The sequence below is a fragment of the Stegodyphus dumicola genome, chromosome 1 (assembly GCF_044657685.1).
Source record: "Stegodyphus dumicola isolate Sdum_Otavi_A_Nest chromosome 1, ASM4465768v1".
NCBI lineage: Eukaryota > Metazoa > Arthropoda > Arachnida > Araneae > Eresidae > Stegodyphus > Stegodyphus dumicola.
The window spans coordinates 145,723,743-145,741,589 of NC_140768.1; the positions used below are offsets into that span (position 1 = coordinate 145,723,743).

Below are 17,847 nucleotides of genomic sequence, written 5' to 3' on the forward strand. Positions count from 1 at the left end.
AGGCATTCGCTTACGAAGTTTGCACGGTGAGAACGGGCGTTGTCATCCATAAACACAAATTGTGCGCCCATGGCGCCCCGAAACAAACGTACATGTTGTTCCAGAATGACGACCCGATAGATTTGGCGTGTCATGGTTCCAATTTGAACATTCAGGCCAGTTCTGGAACCCAGAATGATTCCACCCCAAACGAGCACTCCTGCACCACCGTAACGGTGTCGTTCAATGATGTTTTCTTGATGGTAACGGGTACCTGGAGCTCTCCATATGAAAGTCCGACGAGAATCAGACTGCAAGCTAAACCTGGACTCGTCGGAAAACATCACACAAGCCCACTGTTGCGGTGTCCACAATGCATGCTCTCTCCTCCAGGCTAACCGCAGGCGACAGTGAGTCGCAGTAAGTGGAACGCATCTGACAGGTCTACGAGCATATAAACCAATCTGCCCTAAGCGTCTGTACACGGTCTGCCTTGAAATTGTCGTACCAGTGGCTGAAGAGAGCTGACGAGACAGGTCTGAGGCTGTGCTCCGCCTGTTTCTTTTGGCAGTAACTGCCAAATACCGGTCCTCATTCGGCGTTGTAACTCTGGGGCACATCTCCTCATTCGGCGACGTTACAGCACAGGATTCTGTGCTGTAACGTCTACTCACATTACCATCATCTTGGAATCTTTGGCAAAGCCTGGAGATGACACTCTGGGCAATTCCAAGTGCGTCTGATACTTCCAGTTGGGTACGCCCACATTCCAGACGGCCGATAATTCTACCACGTAAAAAATCATCCAAATGTGTCCTTTATATCATAACTTTTCGGTTATTGCACTGAAATGCTTATAAAGCGCCTGCGAACAATTTTACTTCTTTGCCTGTATTCCTTGTACATAACTCTCTTACACTCTCGTCATTGTGACGTACCATCGGTGTCATCTGGTTACTTCCTGAAAGTTGCATATGATTCTTGAAGATATGTGCAGTGATTTTACAGGTGATATATTTATTTTAGAGTTCGATTTCCGCGTGACTCCGAATTATCCTTAATTTATGGACACGAGTGTAAAAAGAATATTTAAAAAAAAAATATGTATTAGAATGCAGGATCGACTTGCTGTAAATAAAAGCGTCATAATTTGAGAATATTTATGTGTAATATTTCGTTAATAATTCTATATGGAGCCTGGAAATCAAAGGTAAATAGTTTAATACAGAAAATTCGGTGGATTTTTGTATTCAGTCTTACAGACTTAGAATTTATTTATTTTATATCCATTAGATAGCTTATTGAAAAATGAAATAATGATTTAAATATGTATTTTCTTCCATCGCTCCGTTTCTCAAGCAATAACAGGCTGATTGAGTAAGATGATTTATAGATTTTATGTTTCGTCGAATGTTAGTGCTTTGGGAATCTTTTTTGTGAGGATAAAATTTTTACTCAATAAAATTTGTTTGAAAAGAAACCAAGCAAAAGAAACAACTTTCACTAGTTTCAGAATTTTTTTCTCTCTAAAAGGCTTTTTTTTTTTTTTTTTTTAGTCAAAAGGGGCTTTGTCTCGGAAAGACTATTATTTTCGTTTTGCGATTTTTTGTTGAATCGCTCTGAATGTCAGTTTCACTTTACAAACTTGCTACCAAATACTATCGCCCTGTATTATGACGAAATTAAATAATGAAGAATCTGAATAAATGTATGTATGTTTCTTGCATTGTTATAAAACAACGATACCTAGAGTCATCCAATTTTGAATGACGTTATCCTACTGCGAATATAGGCATCTAGAAGACCAAATTTGAAATTTGGAATTTATTTTATTATCGGTTTCATATTTTATAAAACTTTAACGAATTTTTAATTAAAAAACTAAACGATTTAAAAGCGAGCAATGGCAACACTCTACAGGAGGTGGGGGGATAAAACCTTTTTATCTCTAACGCGCCGGAACTGTGTATGGGAAATTCTAAAGATATGCTCACTTTAAAATTATTTTGCGACATTTTTATTGAACTGAATTTTATGGTTTAAGTGCAAAGAGCATGAAAATAAATAAATAAAGGTAACATACAAAATGTTAAAAAAACGCCTCTTTAAACTTTACTTAATACCTCCAAGAAAGTTCTGTTATTCGTCATAAGAGCTTGTGGTTATTGTAATATAGCAAAGCTCACGAAAGCTATCTGATTAAGAAAAGAAATGCCTTAGGGAAGAAGTTCCTAAAGGAAATAGGCTTGTGTTCATGTCAGACATGGGAAACCAACTATGCAGCCAGTCAGTTCCCTTGGCATCAAACCTGGGAAGAATTACTAACATTCAGCAGTCTTAATCACTCGCCCATTGGCGAGATCCATCATAAGAAGATTAGAATATAAGAGTTCTTCTTTTAAGAATCAGAGAATGTAATAATTTAAAAATTGTAGAATACAGAAATATTAGGAATCAAATAACATAAGAATATAAGAAAGATTCATATAAAAATCAAAGAGCATAATAATATAAGATTCAGTAAATACTAGAATATGGCAGTCAGGTAACATAAAAATATAATAATTCTTCATTCAGGAATCAGAGAACATATTAATACAAAAATCATATAGTACGAGAACCTAATAATATAAGATTATTAGGCAACATAACAATACAAGAAATCTTCATATAAGAATAAAAATATATAAAAAATCTATCATATAAGAGTCAAAGATTATAAGAATATAAAAGTATATTATCATAGAGGAAAAAATACAAGAATCGGAGAAAATAAGAATATAATACTCCTTCGTATAATAATGAAAGAATTTAAGAATATAATAGTATAAGAATCATAATATAAGAATTTTCATATAAGATTCCTTTGTGAAATGCATTATAATAAAAAAAAACTGTTGCCAGTTTATTTGTCAAAAATTTTTATTGCAAGCGATTAAGCGAAAAATTTACTTCATTATTAAATCAGTCCAAAGTGTTAGCTTTGGATGGAATAATACAAATTTAACAATGCTTCTTTTTACAATTTAGCAATGCTCATTTAAGCAGTTTGTTTTAAAATGCATGATTTTTTAGGTTCAGCACCTTCAATTTCTGGGGACTTGCTTTTAAAGCAGTAAGCTCGTTGTGACTTTTTACTTAAGCTGGAATATGAATTTGAAAAACAGATTTCATTTTTTTTTAATTATTTTATTTCACATTTTTTTATTTAATTATTTAACACTTTTTAATTTTTTAAAATCTAAATGAAATGTTTACTTTGATGGGTTACATTGAGAAATTTTAGCATTACAAATAGTATTTAGTACTTAAATTTTTATCAGCAGCTAAATCAGAAATATCATTCGAAGCGGATTAATCTATATACATACCTATTTTACGAGTGTTGCCATTCGGCAAATTGTAAGAACTTTAATTTACTTTCGGAGTTAAATCAGTCTGAAACTGTTCAACAAGCTGAGGGATTTTAAAGCAATAAAAACTTTTTAATAATTTGCATTCTTATTTTATTTTTTGACAGCACGTCAAATAGGTATAATTGACAATTAATCTAGTTCACAATATATTCAATCGATATTTTTTTAATATTCGAAGCATCAGTTTAATTAACAAAATGCATTTGTAAATTCCAATATTACGTAGCTTGATGAAAAATTAGCAGTATATTTAACTGATATGCTGCAGTTTGTATTTAATAATATACCTAATTGGTAAATTTCATGAGCACTTGGAATGTGTTTGTAATTCAGAAAATAATTTTATAACGTTACTACGCTTTGCATTATATGCCTCGTTACAGAAATTTTAAATTTTTAATTCAGATGAGACGAAAAATACTTTTTTTAAATTCTAATTCTAAAACATTCTTGAAACGCTCCAGTTTTCTTATAAGAATAACAAAAGAAGAATGGGAAAAGTTTTTGTCTAAAGCAAAATTTCAAATCCTCGTTTAATGAGAAACCAAATTAAGAATACAGTTTTTGAAAATACATCTGTATGCAATAAGGGTATATCGCAAGTGAAATTTACTTGAATTCTGAGACTCATTTTTAGCACTAGACATGTCCCGAAACTCACTTTAATGTCCAAATCACTTTTCATATAATTGTCACAAAATGTTATTGGGTTGTATTATTTAAAAAATCTGATTTAGACACCAACATGACTTCCTTGTACGGCGTATTAAATTTTACATATTTATTGCTGCATTTCATTTAAACCCATTTTCTTGAATTTCATTAGATTTATATCTCTCATTCAATCAATTCAGTTCTCACTTTCTGACAAGGCAAAAATACATAAAAAGTCAAAATATCTTCATTAAAAATTCTAAAAGATAGGAAAACATAAAACACCAAATACAGTTAAAACAGTTTAAAAAACAATGTTTACAGTTAAAATTAAAAATTAGAGTTTCTACACAAAAACAAGCAATTCGGCCAGCGTGTAAGAAGGCAGACGTTTCGGTGCACAAAACTAAAAGTTTACTTTTGGTTTCACTCGGCAAGTCAGCTCAAGTGAATCAAGTCAGTTTATGTACACTAATCCAAAAAAAAAAAAAAAAAAAAAGGGGGGGGGGGACAGTCTTATATCTCCCATTCTACTGGGCCGATTGACAAAATTCAAACTGCGTTTTTCATGCCTCGAAAGCGCGACTTAGGATATATATTAGATTTATATATAGCTCTACTCTAACATAGTTATTTTGACACGAAATCGGACTTTTTCTGAAGTAACATACCAATTTTTTTCCATATTTCGAGTCTATGACTCAAATTATGCCTAAATATTAAACTTTGTAAAATTTGGTGCGAAATTTACGGAGAAATTCAACAATTTATGTTGGCGCTTTTTATTCAGTTTGCGCCAAAATTAGCTGACTTGGCGAACTTCTTAATATATGGCAACCTATTTTCATTTCCATTTTTACATAGGAAAAAAAGACCCAATCTTTCCTTCTTTCAAATAATGTTCTTTATATTATATTTTTAGTCAAAGTTACTATTTTAGGTAATTTTTAAATTTTTAGACTTTTATTTTAATTGTTAGTGTTACATTATCTCTTCAGATAATTATTTTAAAATTTTCTGTTTATTCCTTCGAACTGAGCATTTTAAATACATTTATTAATATAAATTTTACAGAATTTGATTTTATTTATTTAAATTGCCTTTGTTTCGGAATACTTTGTAACCCAGACTACGATGCGTTTGAAAATTGCATATATTGAAAGAGAAAATACAGTAAAGCACAGTTAACACGCCTTTCAATGTTCCATTCATAAAAGATATACATAAAGAGAGATGTATAACCGACATTTTAACTTAGGATGACCTTGCATACACTGCTTTAAAAAGTTTTATCTTTGTGCCCATTGCTTTACACAATTTTATCCTACATTTGGTTTCTTAAAATGTTATTCATATTTTAGTCAAACATTTTATTTTTGAAATCGCAAAAATCAAATATCATAAGATTAAAAAGTTTTAAATTAAAAAAAAGTACAAATACTAAATTTTAAGCAAAAATTTATTTTTTCTTTTCCTTTTCTTCAAGCATTCTACTTCATTCTTGATCTTTTTCTTTAGGCATTCTGCAAGTATATTAAAAAGTATCCAACTTTTCGAAACATCTTGGTATTTCTGACAATCATTTTAAATAAAGTTCTTGTTTTCGATTTCATAAAGGCCCACAAATGGCCGAGCGGTAAAGTCGCTGAACATTTACTCCGGGTTCTAGTAGTTCACTCCGGGGTTCGAATCCCGGTAAACGGGCTGGTTGCATGGACGTTTTCGTGGATTGTCTCATGCGTAATGTGTATGCCAGCTGGTTTCCCTTAGAAATTTCTTCACGAAGGCATCCTTCCTTTTAGACAGATAGCCCTGCTTTGCCGTAACTTAATAATCCAATTCAATCCATTTCATCAGTAATTGGTCAGAGCCTTTATCAGTCTTTAGAGGCTAAACATTTTGAAGGTATGAGATGAAAGGAAAGACTAGTTTCATCAAGAGGTTCTTGTTTATTAAATTATGACAAAGCACACTAAGACTATCTGCCTAAATGGAGGGATGCCTTCGAGGAGGACTTTCTAAAGGTAACTGGCTCGTATAAACGTTACACATGGGGAGAACCACGAAAACGCCCCTGCAGCCCGTTCGCGGGATTCGAACCTCGGACCGAACTACCAGTGTTCAGCGACTTTACTGCTCGGCCGCTGTTTCATTTGGAGGAAAAAAAAACATCTTTAGGTGACATCCACATACATCACTGGATAAACTCATGAATCTTCAAATAATTCGACTGAGAAAATCATGGGTTTCTCCATTTATGATACGATATGATGTTTTATAACGTAATTTAAATTTATACAACCATATAGTCTAAAACCAGTCGCTCTTCACTTTAATCTGCAATGATATCGTTTTTGTCTTTTCTGCTAACACAAGCTCAATTGATGGTATTTGCTGGTGTACACGTCCAAGTGTTTTCTCTTTGAATACCTAAGTTCTTTGAAGTATCCTGAAAGTATATTCAAAAGCGTTCAACTTTTTTAAACATCTTGGTATGTCTGACAGCCGAATTTTCCTTCAAATTTTTGCTTACTTTTCTCCCTAATTTTCTTCTACAATTATTTTCAGTGCTCACACAAGAAAATTAAGATTTTTCGATTGCTAGGCTTCCATAAATTTTGCATTCTTGTCATTTTTTTTTTAAATATCAGTTACATGAATTGCGTTTCAGCTGAAGACAGCTTTTCATTTTCTAGTCATTTTAACTATAAATAAAGTTTAAAGCGAAGTACAAAGGATAAATATTTTAATTAAAAGATTTTTGCTAAATGACAAAGAAATGAAACAGTCCAGCAGTGTTTATTGTGTACTACCGAGTGACCCGATTCTTATATCGGCTGAAACAATCTAAATCATATTAAAGATCATGTTTTTTTATACAATCTATAACACGAGAGAAAAATTAGCTTCTTAAAACATTCTTTCTAAGAGGATTAATATAAAAATTTATATTTTTATATATATTTTTAAAGCTGGAACTTGAACCAAACTGTAAAACTTTTAAAGTTTAATTTACATGGCGGTTATAATTAAAGTTCCACTTTGAAATGGTCATAAAAGGAAAACTAACGGACCAAATATTATCAAATTTGGGAATCGTGTAAAGGAGGTTAAGGGAATTTATTTTCCGCGGGGAAAAAAAATAAGAGTTCAAAAACTCACCACCAGGGGTAAAATGGCGCTGTATGCAATATTGCTAAATGAAATAAGACATAAAAACATCTGTTTAAAATGTATTTAATAGTTTCCGAAACGTACAAAGGATGTTCAATGTAGCGTCCAGCATTTTCCGAAAGCAAGTTAAATCCTGCTACTGCATTCTCAACAGCAGCTCCTAGCATAACAGGAGGAATGTTACGGGCATGTCGGTGTATTACATTTTACATTTCTGCCAAATTGTTTAGATAATCACCATAAACAGTGCTTTTAGGATAACCCCACAGCCAAAAGTCACAGAGGTTGAGGTCCGGTGGGAAGAGGGGAAGTGTCGGCCTATAAAACGTTAATTCGTGAAATGTTGCCTAAGTAACTGTGCGACACACGTGAGGTGGGGCCCAGCCCTGCATAAAAATCGTAGTATCTAAAATGCCACGTTACTACAGTTCATGTATCACGAAACATTTTAACATTGATTTCTTATTTACGATCTCTTATTTTCTAATCGCTAATTCGTGGTTTTCACGGACGAATTTCTCACTCACACGGATGGCGTACTCGACATTTATCGAATTTAACGCCTTTAAATGGTAATTTGCTTACTTCAAAGTTTCTTAAGGGTATACAACATATTAAAACCGTGTAACAAAAGGTTAAGTTAGATTCCGACCAATATTTCGTTTAACAATATTGGATACAGCTCCATTCCCCCCCCCTGGTGGTGAGGTTTCGAACTTCCTTTTTTTCGCGGAAAATAAATTCCCATGAACTCCTTTACACGATTATTGCTCCAGTAGTTTTCTTTTATGACCGTTTCAATGTGGAACTTTAATTATAACCACTCTGTATATTATTAAATTTTAATTTGAAGCTATGCGTTATATGTATATCATGCGTAAAATTTTCGCTTTTATGGAAAAAATAAAGAATCGAAGAATCGAAGAAATATTTTTTATATATGACAAAACATTCTCCATATTTATTACTTTCGTGCATAGAACTTCTTTATGTATAATACAATGCATATGATGAATGTTTGAACCGTGAATTTCACTAAGATTTTTCTTAGTAATGCTACGAAGCCCTTGTTTTTCCCGGTCATTGATGGAGCGCCATCTGTAGCTACATAATTTAATTTTGCCAAAGGTAGATTGTACTTCTGCAGAAGTCCAAAAACACAAGTAAATACATCTTCTCCTGTGGTAGTACCAGGCATCGGTATTAGTTCCAGTAATTCTTCAAAAATGTTAAAATTCTTCTCACAAGAACGAAGAAACACTGCTAATTGAGCTTTGCCACTAATGTCCGCGCTCTTGTCACAGGCAATGGAGAAACTTTCGAAACTAGATGATTTTGCTTTGATCTGATCACTTAAATTCCCGGTTAAATCAGTAACTCTTTCCGCAACTGTATTTCGAGACAATGAAATTGTTTGAAAAGCCTTCACATTTCCAGGACAAACAATTTCTCCAGCTTTCATTAGGCATTCCTTGATGAAATCACCGTCAGTAAAAGGCTTCGAATGTTTAGCTATCAACTCGGACAAGACGTAGCTTGCATGTACCGTCGCTTCACATTCTTGCAATACTTTACTAAACATGGACTGTTGTTTTTTTCACTCCTAACTTGAGCTCTTTCAACTTTTCTTCTCTCATTAATCTTTCGTAATTGTTATATTTCGATTTGTGTTGTTCGTAATGACGTTTAATATTATATCACTTTGGTACATTAATAGTATTATTACATATCAAGCAGATTATTTTATCTTTTATTTCACAGCAAAAATAATCTAATTCCCATTTTACTTGGAATATTCTATGTTCGTCAGCGATTTTTCGTTTAATTTTACTACCACTTGGTTTTGATATAGACATACTGAATACAAAGGGCTGGAATAAACACGGTTAACGTTAAAAAGTTAACAAAAATTTATTCTTTCCACAAGAGATAAATCAAAATGCTGAAATATTTCTTCAAAAATATTCTAACAATATCACAAAATGTCAAACGTTTAGCAAAAATCAATTCAAAACAGATAAACTAATTCTATCTCACAGCGAAATCGCTACAAATCAATCACAGCATTAAGTAAATAAACAGTTTTCTAGAACTACAGCTACTACTGAGATGAGTTGTTTGTTCTCGGCTTTTATAAGCTTTATAATTAATTTCTCGAATATACTGGAAACATCTATAAATATCTGGATTTTTGTGGATGGCAACAGCAATTACGAGATATTTATTTATTAGGTATTAAATGCACGCGCTGTTCTATTTTTAACCTTCCAACGCAGCTGTCTTTTCAAAAATCGTCTGCATTGCTAAGGCAACATGAAGCAAATCTAATTACAATTCTAAATAAAAAACTAACTAAATAAATAACTATGAAATCAGTAACAATATGAATTAAGTAATAATTAATAATAAAGCAAAGTGCATGCACATGCATGCACCAATATATCGTACAAAACTATGATTGGAAAACTGAGACCATGAGTTCGGCCACATTCGGCTATCGGGGCATGCGTACGAGTTCTGAGTGCACGTGTTCCCCAAAAGCCGAAGGTAGCTGAATGCAAGCTACTCACACGCATTTGTAATTTAAGTAGTGTGTGTGTCAGCTCGCTGTGAGTAATCTAACAACACTGAATAAATTATCGTTAATTACTTAGCAGTAAACATTTCATTTTTTTCTTCGTCGATATGTTATTTTATTATTATATATTATTATTTGCCGATATATTGGCCGTGCCGAAAAATATTTGTTGTGGGCCGCGAGTTTGACATCCTTGGTTTAGTATATATTCACTGTATGTTAATAAAGTAATCAGAGTGTAATAAAAATAGATTATAGAATTTACGCTGATGCAACTTTTTGTCTGAATGCACAACGTGTAATGGAAGAGAAGGCTTGTAGAGATCTGTTTTTGACATGCCTTCTAAAAGTAGATGTCGTACTCCTTTTGCCTCTTCAATGTCAAAAAACTTTCCTTTGAGAGACAACTTTAGTTTTTGAGAAAGAAAAAAAATCACAAGAAGAAAAATTTGCAGAACATGCAGGACGATTGAGTACACATACTTATTTTCGGAACACAAGCGGTTCTCCGATTGGTTATTAAATAATGAAAAGATGCATTGTCATGCAATACAGAACATTTGGAATACGTTTTCTGACTGAATAACGTAAGATTAAAAGTCAGCCATTAATTCACAGCTATTTACAAGTCAACTATTCGAGCAATTGCAGAATCGCTTTGATCCTGAAGCTTATAAGACAAGCGTAATAGCACTGGATTTAAACACTTCTTTAATCTTCCGAGAACGTTCCTTTAGCTCATATTCCAAGAATATTAAGTGAATACAATTATTGTAAAAGAAATTGAATATTCATTTGCACTACGACTTGATAGTTTACTAACGAGTTAACAAAAATTCTGCTTTTTGTGTCTACGAATACAACAATATTTTAAATATTTACAAATAAAATATTAAATTGGAGATTTAATTGGAGCCTCATCAGTTGCCTAGCATTTGAAGATTGTTAAATACTAATTGTTTGTTGCTTAGTCTAACCCAGGCTGCATGGTTGGTTTTCGTAGTTTTTTAGGTTCTCTTTACAAAGGTTCTCTATGAAAGCATCTTAACCAAATAGCTTCCATGTTCTTTCTATGTTCATGTAACCAACTAACCTAGTTTAAGCGCGATTTCCAAGTGAAGTTACTAGCAAAACCCGAATACTCATTAAAAATCATGTAGCTTGCCAATCGGGAGTAACATGAAAGATAAGGCGCCAATAATTGAATTGCTGGTTACGGTACGCTGTTTCTAAACTTAGATGGTCATTCCTTAATTAAATATAATTGATTTGTAACTTCTACTAGAGCTTCTACTGAAGTGTAAATAAATAATATCGTGTGCAATCTTGATTAATATAAATTAGAAATATTTGCATAGAAAAATATTTGCATTCAGACAAAGTGTGTGTGATTATGGCAAAGCCTCGATTGCTATCTGCCTAAGGGAAGGGATGCCTTCGTGGAGGACTTTCTAAGTGAAACTGGCTCGTATACACGTTACACATGAGAAAAACCACGAAAACGCTCGTGCAGCCAGCCCGTTCGCGGGATTCGAACCTCGGGCCGAACTACCAGTGTTCAGCGACATTACCGCTCGGCAGATAGTGGGCCCCATTCAGACAATGTTTTTTGAAATATTTGCAATTACTTTATAAGAAGGATTTATTAATAACCATAATCATTACTTATTGTATTACTGATGATTAGGATTCAGTTCTTGACAATTACAGTCTAAATTAGAATTTTAAGGATATAATGAAAATACGCTACGCACAAAAATACATATTAGGATAAAAATGAGTTGATTTTTTACGTTTAAAAACTTCTTAAATTCATTTAATAAACATCGTACCCTCGTTGTTAATTGAATCCAGAATGTTGGGTGTCGTTTATATAATTATTCTTACTTGTCCACAGAACGTGATGACTTATCCAGCTATAAAGTAGCTGCAGATCATTTCTACATAACCATTGAACTTCTATTAATTCGGTCTCTAAAGAGTTGTATGCTTACATCATACTTTTATAAAAATGATTATTCTAAATCTTATGTTTCTATAAAAATATACTGTGCTTTAAAAATATGGATGATAGTATCAGCCGCTCCTTCAGCCACTTCATAAGCAACAGTTTGTATTTGAAAGCAGTGTCGTTACTGCCTCAATCAGAATGCTTCTTATCTTCAAGCAGTAGCGTGTTGCCATTCATAAAACATAAGATATTTAACTTTCTTATTTAATCTCTCTGTTATTGTTAAGCAAACCAAATGGCTGTAAAGCAACAAACGTAGTTCTTAAAAGTATTTTTTCTACTTTTAATCTGATCGATTTAAATAAAAATTCATTTAAATGAGATTTTCAAGTAGAAATATCAAATATGTTCGGGAAACTCAAACTAGATGGACTCATTAAAATCATTACAGATATTTTTTTCTTTTCTCATGATAACAGTGTTTGGCGGCTGGCCACCCGAGCTGGTAATTTTCAAAAAAAAAATAATATCGCGAATATTAAAGAAGAAATGTGTAGCAACCCTTCACACTCTATCGGTAATTCTAAAGGTGCGCTATTTTGAAACATTTTGTTATTTTGCTCTTGGATTTTATGTGGCATAAGTGCGAAGAAAGTGATACTTAATAATAATACCGTTAATTAAAGTCTAAATCTTTTCAGACATTTTATTTCCTTTTTTCCAATATAATTTGATTAAAAAACATATTAGAATTAGAACTAAAGTATTTTACGTTTTTTCAGAATCGTTTTAAATGAAAGCCACTAGAGAGAGGGAGATGATCTTTTCAAAACTTAATACAGATAAACTTTAAGCACGGTACGCTGATCCTCTTAGAAAAATTAAATATATCGCACTATCAGTGATACTGGGATCCAAGTGTAATGAAATTGCTAATGGACGTCATTAAAAATTGAACTTTAGATCGAGTTTTTATGTCAGGATTCAAAAGATTCCATTGAGGGAAAACAAGCAGAAATTCGAATTTTCGAATTTCGAATCTTTTACAAGGTTCAGGGAATTTGAAGATTCGAATGTCGCATCCTTAGCTTAAAGAGCCATTTATATACATTGCAAGGGATCTCCCAAAAGAGGTACATAAATGAGAAAGACGCATAAACTAAATTTCAGTTTCAAAATATCATACGTATGTTTTAGTTACAGAATTGGAATTTTGCTTCTATGTTATTGCTATTATACTAATTTAATCTTCTAATTCTGTTTTTAGATTTTTTTTTTTTTTTACAAAATTCCATCGATGTGTATTTCAAGAAGTTTAAAATATCTTATTTCTAAAATCAGAGGAATTCAAACTATGTGATATTAAATATAACACTAATAATCTTAGTTCAGTACTTCACTTTGAATAAACAGTTAGGGTAGGAGATTCAAACTGACTGCCAGCTGACTTTTTATGGTGCCTCGTTTTTTTTTTTTTTTTTTTTTTTTTGCTCTACGCAAAAGGTAAATATCCTCAGTTAGGAATTTTTGCAATATGAATAGTTACTTTGTTTATATACGAACAATTTTTTTCGTAGTTGAAAACTGATAAATTTTTAAAAGGAGCCAGATTGACTGATGGGCATCTATACAGATTTGTTTTGTTAAAACAAACTTTTAATTTTGGTAAACATTTGTCAACGCGAAAAAATATTTGACAACATTTATTAATATGAAATTAAATTTCCCTCTCCCCAAAAATCGTTTGCTGGTGGGGAGAATTTTCTTTGCAGTTAATCGTTTGCTTTGATGCAGTCAAAATCTGGTGTCAAGGATTCAAGAAACGATCTATGAATAGAATCGAAGTTTTGCTGAAAAGCGAGAAAAACAGCAGCCAAGACACCTGAAACTTTTTGCAAAGTATATTTGGCTCAAACATTAGTACAGTCCATTTTTTTTTTTTTTTTTTTTTTTTTTTTTTTTTTTTCGCAGACGATTTTGTAATAGACACGAGAAAGATAATCACACGAGTGGTCGCCATTCGCAACACCATTTGAAAAGTTCGAAAATTGCTGCTGAAAATCGTCATCTATCTTTTCGAATCATACCTGATGATAAATGCAAGATAAAAACAGAAATTCCATTGAAAATTATGAGAAAAAAAATTATTCTCTCTTCGTCACTTGCGGTGTCTGCTCCTCTACAATATGCAATCAGACCTCTCTATTCTCGTTAAGCAATTGCTAGCCGAGAACATTCTTAACCACCACCCCTTATTTCCCAGACTTGGCGTCTGTAGATTTCTTTCTGTTTCCTAAAGTGAAATTTCATCGCTAAGGTTATTATTTAGAGATTTAGAAATCAAGGACTTAAAGAGTGTTCCAAAACACGAGTTCTACGAAGCAATAGCAGTTATCTAAAACTTTTTTCCCTCTACATCAGTCTGTAGCGATATCTGCCATGAGATTTCTGGCAGGCTAATAAAATTTAGCCTTGATAAAGTTGTCAGAATTAAAAGTTATAAAATCAAGTGCTGTCAAATGAAGAAAGTCCATGGTTTCACCCGACAGACATCATCAGCAACTATACTAATGCAAGTGTTTGTATAGAAAGTCATGTCTTCTCGAGAGTCGAAAATTTGCCATAAAAACTGCACGGGGCATGTCCATTGGGATAGGCGAAGTTACTTGAAAGTGCCGAGTGTCATACAGGTTGAAAAACATTGTTTATTGATAGCTATGAAAGTAGCTTCAACTTTCAATGTTATACGAATTTAATTTCAATTTAATATAAACCAAAATATTATGGACGCATTGTATAACACTTATGGACAGAAAGATTTTAATATGTATGCAAGTTTTCCTTAAAGGAGAGTTTACAGATATCATCTAATGTACCTGATGGATTTTTAGCTTAAGCAAAGTATAAGAATGCAAAATAGAACAAAAGTCCATGTTTATCACATGCCGTAAAACTCGAGCATATTTTATCAACAAACATGTCTTGTTAAAAGAATCCTAGTGAACCTTCCAACTATCTCCGGAATTTGAATCCGTACGTCTTTCTTTCTTCAAACGTACAACTTCCAAATGTTACCGAAAGAACGAAATCGCTTTAGGAAAAACTGAAAGAAGCGCCGAAACGTATAATTGAAATTATGAATCGAACAAGCGAAGTTTTAGCATTAGCATAAACAAGAATGAAAACACATATAAATGTGAAAAACGTACGTATAAATGAGTAACGTATAAATGACGATTCACTATATAAACCGTTCTTATTAAATATGTACTTAGGATAGCTCCAATAGTAATCACCTGCATGTTTAACACAATTCAACTTGAATTTTGTAAAAATATTATCCACAGTTGCATTTTATACCAGCAGACAGTAAGAGCGCCAGAGGGATAAATTCAAGCTTAAGTATTTCTCCTCATTGGTTAACTTAGTACTCACCCACCGCCAGACGATTGCAACTCAGCATTCGAGACAAAAATTGAGAAGTAAATCTTTACATTCCAAACCAAACAACAGCAACGCAAACGTTACAATATAATTCACCTACTGACATAACTCGGAGAAAGGAATAATTCACTCACCTGGTTACAATCTTCCTTCCCAAACGATTATCCTTCGCCACCGTTCGAAATGAATGGAAAAGTGATTTTGTTCCACTCCGCGGAGCAGACAACCTTTTTATACGAAGACCCCTTTATCAAAAACATCCACACTAGAAGTTGATCGGGGTCATTCTAATCGTCTTTTGTTTCATTCTCCCCCCCCCATTGCACGTTCTTCTCTCTCTCCGTTCATCGAACATCCCCCGATTCGGAAACGATTTCCTCCCCCCCCAGAACAATTGAGCCAATACAGTTAGAGGCTTCCGAAATAGTTGCGTAAAACGTTCGATTGATCGAATGATCTGATTTCTTCTCCTAACACTTGCTCATGTAACTGTTGGAAATTAATTAATTTAAAGTTGTTCTTTTCTCAGACAATTTTTGAGTTGTCGAGAAAAATGGGCTGAAATTTTACGTAAAATTCTATTGCGTAATTTTGCAATTTTATTGACCGAATGTGACGAAAAAGTGCTACGTTGGAAAACATTGAACATTATTATATCACAGAAGAGTAAAGATTATTTCAGAATGACATTATAAAAGTTAGAGTTACATCACTGCAGAGTCCCATTATAATAAAGCATTATAATAGACCTATATTATTATAGATTGACATTTTATTAGAAATACATTATTATCGAAAGACATAACGACAGACTATCATTGTAGAGCGATATTACAGTAGAAATACTTTATTATAGAATGACCTGCAGTAGAACTACATTATTATAGAATGACATTATAGAAGAACTCTATTATTGGAGAGTGACATTATAGTAGAATTATTTTTACAGAGTGACACTATAGCAGAACATTGCAGTAGAAATATATTATTGCAGAGTGGAATTATAATAGAACCTTATAACAGAATTACATTATTATATAATGACATTTCAGTAGACCTATATCGTTGTACAGTGACATTATAGTAGAACTATGTTATTGTAAAGTGACATTATAGATGAACTACATTATTGTAGAGTCACATCACAATAGAATTATATTTTTATGGAATGATATTACAGTAGACCTATTTTATTATGTAATACTCTGGGACGGAAGCCAACTCAGCGGATTTCAGGATTTCAGTACACCTATTTTATTGTAGAGTGACATTACAACAGAAATACGTTACCGTATAGTGGCACTATAGTACAACTACATTATTATAGAATGAAATTTTAGTAGAACTACATTTTCATAGAATGACATTATCGTAGAACTATATTATTGTCGAGTGACATTATAGTAGAACTATATTATTGTCGAGTGACATTATAGTAGAACTAGCTTACTGCAGAATAACCACTATAGTACAACATCACAGTAGAACAATATTGTTGCAGAGAGATACTTTGATAAAACATTGCAATAGAACTACGTTATTGTATAAGGACATTACAGTAGAATATTATAATAGAACTACGTTATTGTATAATGACATTACAGTAGAATATTATAATAGAACTACGTTATTGTATAATGACATTACAGTAGAATATCATAATAGAACTTCATTATTATGGAATGACATTATAGCAGAGTTATATTGAATGACATTATAGTAGAACTACGCTATCGTAGAGTGAGATTATAGTATAACTACATTTTTGTAAAGTCATATTATGGTAGAAGAATATTACTGCAGACCGTCATTACTATAATGACATTATAGCAGAACATTACAATAGAACTACAGTATTGCAGAACTACAGTATGAGATTATAGTTTATTATAGAATGACATTATATCAGAACTACAATGTTGTACAGCAAGTATGTCAAACTAGCGGCCCGGCCAATATATCGGAAAATAATAATATATAATAATATAACATATCGACGAAGAAAAAAATGAAATGTTTACTGCTAAGTAATTAACGATAATTTATTCAGTGTTGTTAGATTACTCACAGCGAGCTGACACACACACTACTTAAATTACAAATGCGTGTGAGTAGCTTGCATTCAGCTACCTTCGGCTTTTGGGGGACACGTGCACTCAGAACTCGTACGCATCCCCCGATAGCCGAATGTGGCCGAACTCATGGTCTCAGTTTTCCAATCATAGTTTTGTACGATATATTGGTGCATGCATGTGCATGCACTTTGCTTTATTATTAATTATTACTTAATTCATATTGTTACTGATTTCATAGTTATTTATTTAGTTAGTTTTTTTATTTAGAATTGTAATTAGATTTGCTTCATGTTGCCTTAGCAATGCAGACGATTTTTGAAAAGACAGCTGCGTTGGAAGGTTAAAAATAGAACAGCGCGTGCATTTAATACCTAATAAATAAATATCTCGTAATTGCTGTTGCCATCCACAAAAATCCAGATATTTATAGATGTTTCCAGTATATTCGAGAAATTAATTATAAAGCTTATAAAAGCCGAGAACAAACAACTCATCTCAGTAGTAGCTGTAGTTCTAGAAAACTGTTTATTTACTTAATGCTGTGATTGATTTGTAGCGATTTCGCTGTGAGATAGA

At 32.6% G+C, this 17,847-nt stretch overlaps 1 protein-coding gene across 1 annotated transcript in view; it reads right to left on the bottom strand.

Annotated features, from left to right (window-relative positions):
• Positions 1 to 15,419, bottom strand: part of LOC118196416 (uncharacterized) — a 45,876-nt gene extending 30,457 nt beyond the window's left edge. Inside the window, exon 1 of the mRNA XM_085821664.1 lies at positions 15,331 to 15,419. The gene's annotated coding sequence lies outside the window, so the exon portion shown is untranslated. The remainder of the gene's footprint in view (positions 1 to 15,330) is intronic.
• Positions 15,420 to 17,847: the final 2,428 nt, after the last annotated feature.